General features: G+C 37.4%; 1 pseudogene; it reads left to right on the top strand.

Annotated features, from left to right (window-relative positions):
• The first annotated feature begins 4,475 nt into the window (after nucleotides 1-4,475).
• On the top strand, nucleotides 4,476-10,005 carry LOC136259967 (protein-glutamine gamma-glutamyltransferase K-like; annotated as a pseudogene).
• Nucleotides 10,006-10,596: the final 591 nt, after the last annotated feature.

Genomic DNA, 10,596 nt, shown 5'->3' with positions numbered 1-10,596 from the left:
CGAGTGGTTGCTGTATCACTAGCAGTAAAGCATTGCCATAAATGTACAACATACATACACATTAAGGCAAATCAGTTGAATTCCTCATGGGGCATGGTGTTACCATTGGGGGAACCATCCATAACGTATTGTCATCAGTGCATCACTGGAGGGATCAAGAAAGTGATCCAGTCCATTTATGGATGAAAGTACCATAATAGAGCCGGACTTATAATAGAGCCAGTTGTTTAAACTGGTTTAAACATGTAGTACCATAATAGAGCAATACAGTTTATAATCTGCACAAAAGGACGTTTATGTATTGTGTTAAATTTAGAAACAGAAAGTGTGTAGTGGATAATAATGCATGCAAAGTATAAAGTTTCACATCATGCTTAAACCAGTTTAAACATTACGAAAGACCACAGCTACATGTCTTTTTCCCCTGTATGAAAACATGAATATTCTGTATTATAGTTAACTACTATTTGCATGTGGCTACAAGTAAAGGAACCATTTTAGGAATATAATATTGTACACATCATCTATATGTTTATAAGGAATCTCACTTAGCATCCACCTCCTATCATTATTACCATTTCAGGTTGTCCCTGGGTAGTCTTATTAATGAGGCCATGCCTCGTGAAGATACATTAGAGAGTCTAGTTCTGAGTGCCAGGCCAACTGAAGCCAATTTGACATAGCTATAGTTTATTTTTTATTACTATGTAAAACTCTGTACAGAGTATGGTTGCTAACCACTTTAAAAATACCCCACATTCCAGCATTCCACTATATAACTCAAACTTTTCATTAGGAGTGGCTCTTTAGCCAGTTGCATAGAACACTAGCACTAGTAATCATGCAGTTGTTCTGAGCATAATATTATGAATCACATGTACGTACAAACAATACTATATGCATGCTCTTGCTTGGAAGACTGAGAAGTGAGAACTTTAACCGCTGACTTAATGGATGCATATATTTGAAATATTAATGCATCTCTATGTCATGTCTGTAAGTCATGCAGGCAAGTGGTTAGTAGAACAAGCTTATAGCTAATTAAAATTATATAGTCTTGTTGTTTAATTAGCAAAACACTAAGGGGTATCTTGTTAATGTACAATTACACTAGGTAACTTAAATCACTCTAGTAAAATTGACCAGTTGATTTAAATTAATCCAAGGTAGTCTGCTGTGACTGTCCTACCCACAATATGGCCACGTCTTATCACAATATCTTTTTCACCCTTTTCCCTAAGTTTATTGTAAAGTTTATTATAAAGCTTCTTATTCTCTTTCCTTTCTTGCAAGGTCAAGTCAAGGAAGAAAAAAACCTTTTGGAAAGTAGGATCATTCTTAAGTACGAGTCCATTTTATCCTTTCACCATCAACTGTAACTAAGACAGATCTTGGAACATTTTCCCTATATTTGCCAAGCCTTAATACTTTGCAAATCTCTTAGCATCAGAAACTGGTAACTTGTCTTTAATTAATCCCTCAAACATCTGATTATCAACAGATGCCCTTTCCTGGACAGAAGACTGTACATGCAGGCTATGAATCATAACTCATAAGATTCTTCTCCTATCTAGCCAACATGATCTGATTGAAGTGACTCTTAGTGAGAGTAGATGATGTCATCAAGTACTATCTGAACTTGCAATGGAACATTTTGCAGACATTAACAGTAAAATGATCAAGATACTCTTATACAGCAATCAGCCACCCTAAGAAATAATAAAATTAACACACATGCAGTCGGTAAAAATGTAGCAAGTTTTGATGATGAAGATCCTTCCAAAGCAGGCAAAGTTAAAGTAACTATTATACTAAAAGGCTTGAAGCACTATATGTAGCCATATAAAATTCAGCTAACACATACACTTTCCATGTAAGACTTTGTTGTTTGCTATATGCATGAGGATAGCTCTTGTACGAGTTGAGTGCTGCAGTGTTTACATGATTATCAACCTTTAATGTATTAGACTGAGTAGTGAGCAAGAGTTCTAACTATATAGTTTGAGTCTAATAATAATGTCACTTAGAGTCTTAGCCAGATCATGATTGTGTGTATGTAAATATCCTGAACATACAGTTCACCCACATACTACCCACATACTACCCACATATCTTTCCTTTAGCAAAGCCAAGAAGTGAATACTATATAGCCATACTGTTTAGCGATATCAACCAAGCTTCCTTAAAACCAGAAGCACAAGCTTTGCTAAGAAAGAGAATTATTTGGATGCTGCGTGGGTGAGCTATTAGTTCATGCACACAAACATGATCTAGTGAGTGACATTCAAAACTATCATAGCTACTGCCAGCAAAAGATGCATGGTATATTCCATTTACTCGCCCACATACTACCCACACAGCATCCAAATATTCTCTTTCCTTTAGTAAAGCCAAGTATTCTATACACCCATACTAGGGGTGAACGATGCAAGTAATAAAATATGAATATCGATACCAAAATGTCTGATTGAGTACTTTTTTATGAAGAATCGGAAATTTCGATACCTGGTGATCAGTCTGATCATGTGATATTTTGCTTACATTGTGTATGCAAAACTTGCAATGGATATGTGTCATGGATGCAAACATTTAAAATGAAACGTTTCGGCCATCACTTCAGTATAATGTCAACCCACCAGTCTTCACTGAGAAATTTTCAGCACTGTGAGGTTCACTAATTAGCACAAAAATCACAAGTACTCAGTATCGGTATCAAAGCTCATCAATACCATGACAAAAGTACTTGGAATTGTGTCGAAACAAAATTTTCTGGTATCGCCCACCCATAAGGTCCCATATTGTTCATAGCGTACTTTCTTAAACTTAAAATTAAGTACAGGCTTATTTGGATGCAGCTGTACTGGATACTTCTTGCACACAAACATGATCTAATGAATAACATTCAAAACTATATATACTGCCAGAGAAAGATGTGTGGTATATTTTCCGTGGTATATAGGTCATAGTTTACAAGTTTATTTTTTTAACATTTCAATTTCTGATACTGACCATGCATCCACCATGGTATATAAGGTCATAGTTTACAAGTTTAATATACAGTGTTGGGAGTAACGCGCTACTTATGTAACGCGTTATGTAATATTATTACTTTTGTGGTAACAAAGTAATATAACGAAATGCGCTATGAAAACAGGTAATATAACGCAAGATACTTTACTTACAAACGTAACGCGTTACCTAAGTAATATAATTACTGTAACGAGTCTAATATGACGTAATATTATTATTAAAAGTAACGAAGTTACTAATCTCGTTAGTAATCCTCTGAGTAACGCCTAACCATAACGAAGTAACGAGGCCTACTGAATGAAGCTTATTCACTAGCTTCTTACTTATAACCAAGATTTGCACATTGTCCAACAACGCAATCATGTCACGTGATAAGGTGGTAGTTTCACACGTGACAGCTTAAGGCTGTGGACACAAAGTAATATAATATGTAATATTATTACAGTTACTTTATTTTATGGGTAATATGTAACTGTAACTAAATAGTTCAGTTGCAAGTAATATGTAATATGTAACTAGTTACTTTTACAAAGTAACTTGCCCAACACTGCTAATATATTTCAAAGCTGATTATCAAGAGTCCTGGTTTAGTGCTCTTCCATGTCATGATTAGCTACAGCGGGTCACAGTGTTCAATCCCACAATGACAGTTCCACCAGCACATCTGGTAACTATGTATTAGCTACACAAGCCATGTTTGCTCTTCTGCACATTTCATATACAACAGACTAACATTAACTGCGGCAAGCTACCCTCTCATTGAAAGAACACCCCAGCAAGCTAGATATATAGATTGTATATTCAATCCCTATGAGCTAGTCCCCATCAGGGCCGCCCACAGGGGGAGGGGGGGGGGGAAACTGGGGAATTTTGCCCCGGGCCCCAGCCTGAAAGGGGCCCCAAGAGGCCCCATGAAGGGCCCCCCGAATACCTGTTTAAAAGATGGATATACTCTAATAGAGCAGTCAGATCTAAATACTCTAATAGAGCAGTCAAAGTATTCTTCAGAGGAGCAGTGTAGCAAGCTTATAGATAAGGAGATATGGTTGGTGATGGGTAGTTATTGTCATTGCCAGCAGGTTGTGATCTTTTTTTTTTTTTTTTTTTTGGTCTTCACCTTACAACTTGGGTGAAGGGCCCCCACTTTAACTCTTTGCCCTGGGCCCCTTAATTTCTCTGGGCGGCCCTGGTCCCCATCTCTATTTTAACTATATAAGCTAGTCACCCGTACTCTTTCTGAACTTGCATTAGGCCAATGAAACTTGATTACCAGTTTCTCGCTCAGATTTTTGAAATTTGATGCGGACGGGCGGTTATTATTCATTATTTTTCCAAAAGCACAACACACATTAAATAGTTAAAGTATGTTACTAATCTATAACAAGTGATTTTTCCATTAGAATATAGCTGATTGCTCTATTAGAGTAAAAGTGACTGTTCTATTAGAGTATTTCGATCTGAAATACCAATAATGAAATTCCACGCGGGTGTATCAAAAGCAAGCGGGCGATGACGCGAAACTGCTAATCAAGTTTCATTGGCCTTACATTATAAAATAAAAATATGATGTGACTTCTAGGTAATTTCCGTAAATTCGGTTCTCAGGTCAGGGCGGAAGTTGGTTGCAGGACAAAAATGACGCAACGGTGAAAGGAATGTCATAATGCTCAGAACAGCGTTAGACATCATATCGGTAAGACGCTATATAGCCAGGATTTAGCTACAGCCTGTTCCTGTTCGTTGATTATACAGATATGGAGATCTTGGATCTTGACCTCCAAGCTACTGCCAACACTGCTGCACATCACAGCGACCTGTACGATACACAAAAATACGTCGTACTTCGATAGGGAAACGCTTTCACGTTTCATGTCAAGTTGTCTAAACCATTTGATATCAGAACCTACTCCATTGATGCTAACTTAAGCCGGGGATACAGGCCTCGTGTTGTTAATGGGACAAAGTTTGTGTCTAGAATTGGGAGAAGAGTCAGACAGTACTATTACTTATGGAAAGCAGAGATGAAGAGCATAAGTGACACAGAGATTGCTATCTCTGTTACTCTTCCCAATGATGGCCCCCATTGGTGTGTATGATTTCTGGGTGGAGGTTGAGGCTGGACGTAGGGTTATTCACCGCATAATGCTATGAAGCAACTGGTAATCCTGTTTAATCCATGGGACAGAGGTTGGTAGTAAGTTATTGGTTTGTTAGTTAGTTGCACTAAGGTACAGATACTGAGCCAGCAGTTTCAGTAGAGGATCCAGGGTTTGACAATGAGGGTGTACCTTGACCAGGATAGTGGGTAGCTATATAATACTAAGTCATAATGTTAGCTACAAAAAGACCAAATTGTAAAAAATCTTGCAGGAAGTGTGCCCATGGCTTGGTACTGCAGATGCAAGTTTTCATGCTCAACAGTAACTGGAAGATTCTTAAGAGTGTTACATACGGTGACTGTTCTATTAGAGTATTTGACTGACTGCTCTATTAGGCCATACCTATTTGATCTTATGTTGCACGGGCCCAACCGACTGCATTTTTCTTCAAATGAAATAATTTTGAAAATCACGTGTGCGGATCGCGTGTTCTTAATTAAAGACAACACAAACACCCTCGTGATATAGTCCAAAAAGGACCATTGAAGATCATCCAATGCTCTAAAATTGTAGAATACGATGGCTCTTTTGGTGATTTATGTTTAAATCTGATGCTACTAGAAGAGTATGAAACCTAGACTGATTTTTAACTGTGTATGTACTATCATAGCTACATTCATTATTTGCATTTTGTATGCTTGTGTTTAAAATTTTTATCATTTTCATTTTCAAACCGACCTACCTACCCAAATTTAAAATAATTTTGCCCGCGCAACATAAGATCATATAGGTATGGCCTTAGAGTATCTCGATCTTGTGTATAGACTTTTTTTGGAGGGGGGCACATTCCCCCCTTTGAATCTGGCACTGAGAAAATCCCGGCTATATACATAAAACCATCAACCATCAGCTAATAACCATTTATGATAACTTTAAATCAAAGTTTTACTCTTAGCTAATAGTTTTGCAAACACATTCTATATGATTGTCTCAAAGTTTATCAAAAAGAGGAAAAAGGAGGGATTAAAAAGTCGAATTTAGCAATTTGAAATGCTACTAGAACTAATTGCTGAAGTGTCAGAGGTGGATATATGTATAATCATAGCTATGTAGTACATATATAGCAGTGTAGGCATACGGTATAAGTATCATGCCAGTCTGTTAAACTGGGAATGTGCTTTGAACTGTTGTTTACAGAGACAATTTTAATGAAACTGATCCACAGAACTCAAATATAAGGACTGGCTGTGATGTGTATTATCAAGGCTGCATCTTTTTATAGATAGCAGTGTGTATATGGAATCTGAAGACAAGCGAGACGAGTACGTATTGAATCAGACTGGAATGATTTGGGGTGGGACAAATCAATATAAACACATTTGGCACTGGAACTTTGCACAGGTTCATGAACCTAACATATATCAGATATAAGTCAGAGCTAGTAGTTAGTATTTGTACACTTTCTGTTTGCTTTTGTGTACTTTGCACAGCTCGAAGTACTTTTGACTAAATATAGTACTTGTATTTTCTGTGGTACAATAGGAAATGGGGTTAGGTAGGTAAGCGTAACATGGCAGTTGCTTACAGGAGCACAACAGCAACTAGGTTGCTGAACAAAGAGGCTTAATTTTTGCTTTTATCATGTTAGAACATGCACATAAAATTTAAATGCTAAATAGGTTTTTTGTCCTGTTTACAGATATGTATTGTATACATTGTCACATTGATGACCACTTTATATTAGCTGGAAGAAGTGTGTTTGGAGGCAACTCTGTTTCTACTTGATGAGAAAGGCTTGTACACAGCTGAAAGACAGAGCCCCATATTTGTATCAAGAGCTTTGGCTGAAATGGTAAGTTGGCTATCAGAAATTTGTAACAACAATAAGTTAATTGACAGAGGTTGCCAATGACTCATTGCTTTACTAAAATGCATACGAAACTTGTGTAATAACTATATTCTTTTTTAAAACTATGTATGCTACTGCGATTATTGTAGGTTAATAATGATGGAGACAATGGTGTGTTATGGGGAAAATGGGCAAGCAGTGAAGCTGCTTATGCTGATGGTACTGACCCTACAGCTTGGAGTGGTAGTGAGGCAATTCTGACAGAATACATGAAGACCAAGCAGCCAGTCAAGTATGCTCAGTGTTGGGTGTTTGGTGGAACACTGACTACAGGTACCAACATCTCGAACACTGCGTGTACCGTGATACTGTTATTGTGTTTCTGGTAGTGTTGAGAGGTGTGGGAATTCCAGTACGTCTCATCACTACATATGGTTCAGCACATGATACTGAAGCAAATAAGACTATTGACCTCTACTATGATAAGTACTGGAATTTTCTGGAAGACAAAAGTTCTGACTCCATCTGGTATGTGTATCTGCAAGCCAGTGTACATATGGATTTCAGTTATTCATGAGTGACCGAAGATTCATTTCATATTTAATGGAAAACTTTTTTCAAACTTTTAATACAACACACAATGTGAAATTTTTACAGCTTCACAACTGTATAACATTTTTGTCCATACTTTTATAAAGTCTGGATGACTGTTCTATTAGCATCTAAACCAGAAGTATACCTACCAAATTTGGTGTGAATTCACTAACATTTACAAAGTTATAAACAATTAATATATAGTCCGATTTTTTGTCACACTGCCACCATCATCAGTCTGTAGATATGTTAACAGTGCTTTAAAATGAAGAGCGCATTAAAAGTATATACAAATATCCATTCCAACACAGCCAGGCTGTAAATAAAGGATGCAGCTTTCAAAAGCCCAGGTTTACAAAATCATCGCTGACAGCTAAGAAATGGTTGCAGTGATATTAATTTCAAGGAGTGTTTGTGCAAAGTTGTAAAAAGGTGAACAATCTAGACCCCTAAAAGATGAACAATCTAGACCCCTAAAAGGTGAACAATCTAGACCCCTAAAAGGTGAACAATCTAGACGCCTAAAAAGAAAAACAATGAAGGTTTGGTCACACCTATATATAAAAAATGGCTAAAACAATTTCACTTAAATTCAGCATGTGGCTTCCCTACCTATCTTCACTTCAAAATATTTTCCAATTCAGAGAAGGAACCACAGAAATGCATATGTGTGAAAATTGCATTTTATTTTTTTCTGTCAATATACACACCAGCTTTCTTGGCATGACACATTATAATACTGTGCTTATGCAGGAATTACCATGTTTGGGTGGATGCCTGGATGACTAGACCTGATCTTCACGGCAACTGGCTGGCAAGCAGTAGATGCCACCCCACAAGAAATCAGCTACTACTCTTGGACAATGGTCACTGGTCCTGCATCTGTACAAGCCATTAAAGAGGGCAAAGATCTAAAATACGATAACCAGTTTGTGATAGCTGAAGTCAACGCAGATGTTCTCTACCATGTAGAAATAAATGGAAAGTCTACAGTAATTGATTCAGATACCACAACAGTTGGGTCCTTCATTGCTATGAAAAAGGTTGGCAAAGATGAGCTTGAAGACATCACACTGGAGTACAAGCATGAAGAGGGCTCGTTGGAAGAGAGAGCTACAGCTTCTACAAGGCCTACCACTGACGTTAAGTTTACCTTTTCAACTGAGCAAAGTGTTCCTATTGGAAAGTCATGCACTTTCACTCTCACTATGAAGACTGTGGAATCAGAGAACATGACAGTCGATCTGGTGATGAAGGCTAATTCAGTCACCTACACAGGTAGTGTTGGAGCTTTGCTCAAGGAGATGAAGACAAGCAAGACTGTGAGCAGGAGTAGTGGTGAAGGTGAGAGTTTCTGTTTATACATATATCATAGGTGCATCTACACACATACAAATAAGCAGAAAATAACAGCTGGGTTAACAGTCCACAATGATTTTACAGTTACCATCCAGTTCACACTTAGTGACAAGGAATATGAGGGAAAGTTGTCTGGCCAGGCTATGCTACAGTGCACAGCATTTGCCAATATCAAGGAGAAGGAACAGTACTGGGTGGGAATGACAACACAGCAGTTTGCCTTACCAGACTTGTCATTCTCTTTTCCCAGTGGCTCCAACAAAGCTAAGAAAGGTAAGTATCTGTTGAACACACATAAGGTCGTAGTGATAGCATTCAACAGGTTTGAAGCAGTGTCACAATCTATGGTCAATACTTTCTCATGTATGCATCTTACCACAACATAGATGTTTATGCATTTTCTTAGAATTGTAAAAATTTTGGAGGACATATCCTCCCACTAAGCTACCTTTAGTAGCAGGTACATGCTTATGTCACCGCTTGTGTGCTCAACAAAAATTATCTAGGTACTTTTCTTTTGTCATAAATGATCGGTATTATAAGGGAGTCGACGCTCCAGTCATTTACCCTCATATACACAGCTTCACGTGCAACATGTTTTGTATAGGGGAACCCTTTGATGTGGTTGCTTTCTTTGATAACCCATTGAACACAACTTTAACTAACATTGAATGGATTGTGGAGGGAACTGGTCTTATGAAACCAGATATTGTCAAAAGCACAGAGTAAGTTGATCATTAAAGATGCTTGTATTGAGATGTTATGCTTATTCCTAGTTCTGTGCCTGCTGGTAGGAAAGTTGAGCAGAAGTTCACCCTGACTCCTACAAAGGGCAAAAGGGGAAGGCATAAACTTGTGGTGACATGCAACTCTGTTCAGCTGAAGGGGATCACAGAAACTGTTAAAATTGATGTCTACTAACTCTCTAATTGCTGACTGCATGTATATGCACTGTTATAGTATACAATGATGTTTCTTGTATAATGCATATGTTGGCATGCTGAAAACTGTAAGAGTAATATATTTCAGGGCTAACCATGGTTCATCTGATTTGATGTGGTTCCTCCTTTCTACATGAACAACTAAAAATAATAATTATGTATAAGAATCTCAGTACTAATAACGTCATCTGATTAGGTTGTTTTCCATAGCTATCCTGCACAAGCAACTAAAGCAATAGGCATTGTACTTTATTTTACACAGGCTATGTAATTGCATGCACATGCGGTGGAAAGAATTTGGCAGGACAAAATTTGACATTAGTTGATGAAGTTATTATTATAGTGAAAAAGAGTGCATGAAAATTTCGTCCACGGTTTGAACCAGGGGACCTCCACACCTAACTCCCATCATACATTGAAACAGTGTTTAGCTCACTTAATTTCTACTTTATAAATTAAAGTTTTAGTTAAAATCCACTTAATAGTAAAAAGTATATAATTTCATAGATGTATGCCATGCTATATTCTCAAAAAATGTGCACTCTATTAGAATATGTATTACAAAAATATTAATGAATAGTCAAACTATAATACAATATTGTAAATTTCTGTGTATCTGTAGATGTGCATGTGCCAGCTTATGGCCAGCTTTGGGATATAAAAGAAGCAAACTTCGGGAAGGAAACAGCCAAGCTGTAAAAAAAGGTCTACAGCCTGGGTGAAA

Source organism: Dysidea avara, chromosome 7, assembly GCF_963678975.1.
Source record: "Dysidea avara chromosome 7, odDysAvar1.4, whole genome shotgun sequence".
NCBI lineage: Eukaryota > Metazoa > Porifera > Demospongiae > Dictyoceratida > Dysideidae > Dysidea > Dysidea avara.
The sequence above is the reverse complement of the archived record's forward strand: the minus strand, read 5'-3'. Positions and strand labels throughout refer to the sequence as shown.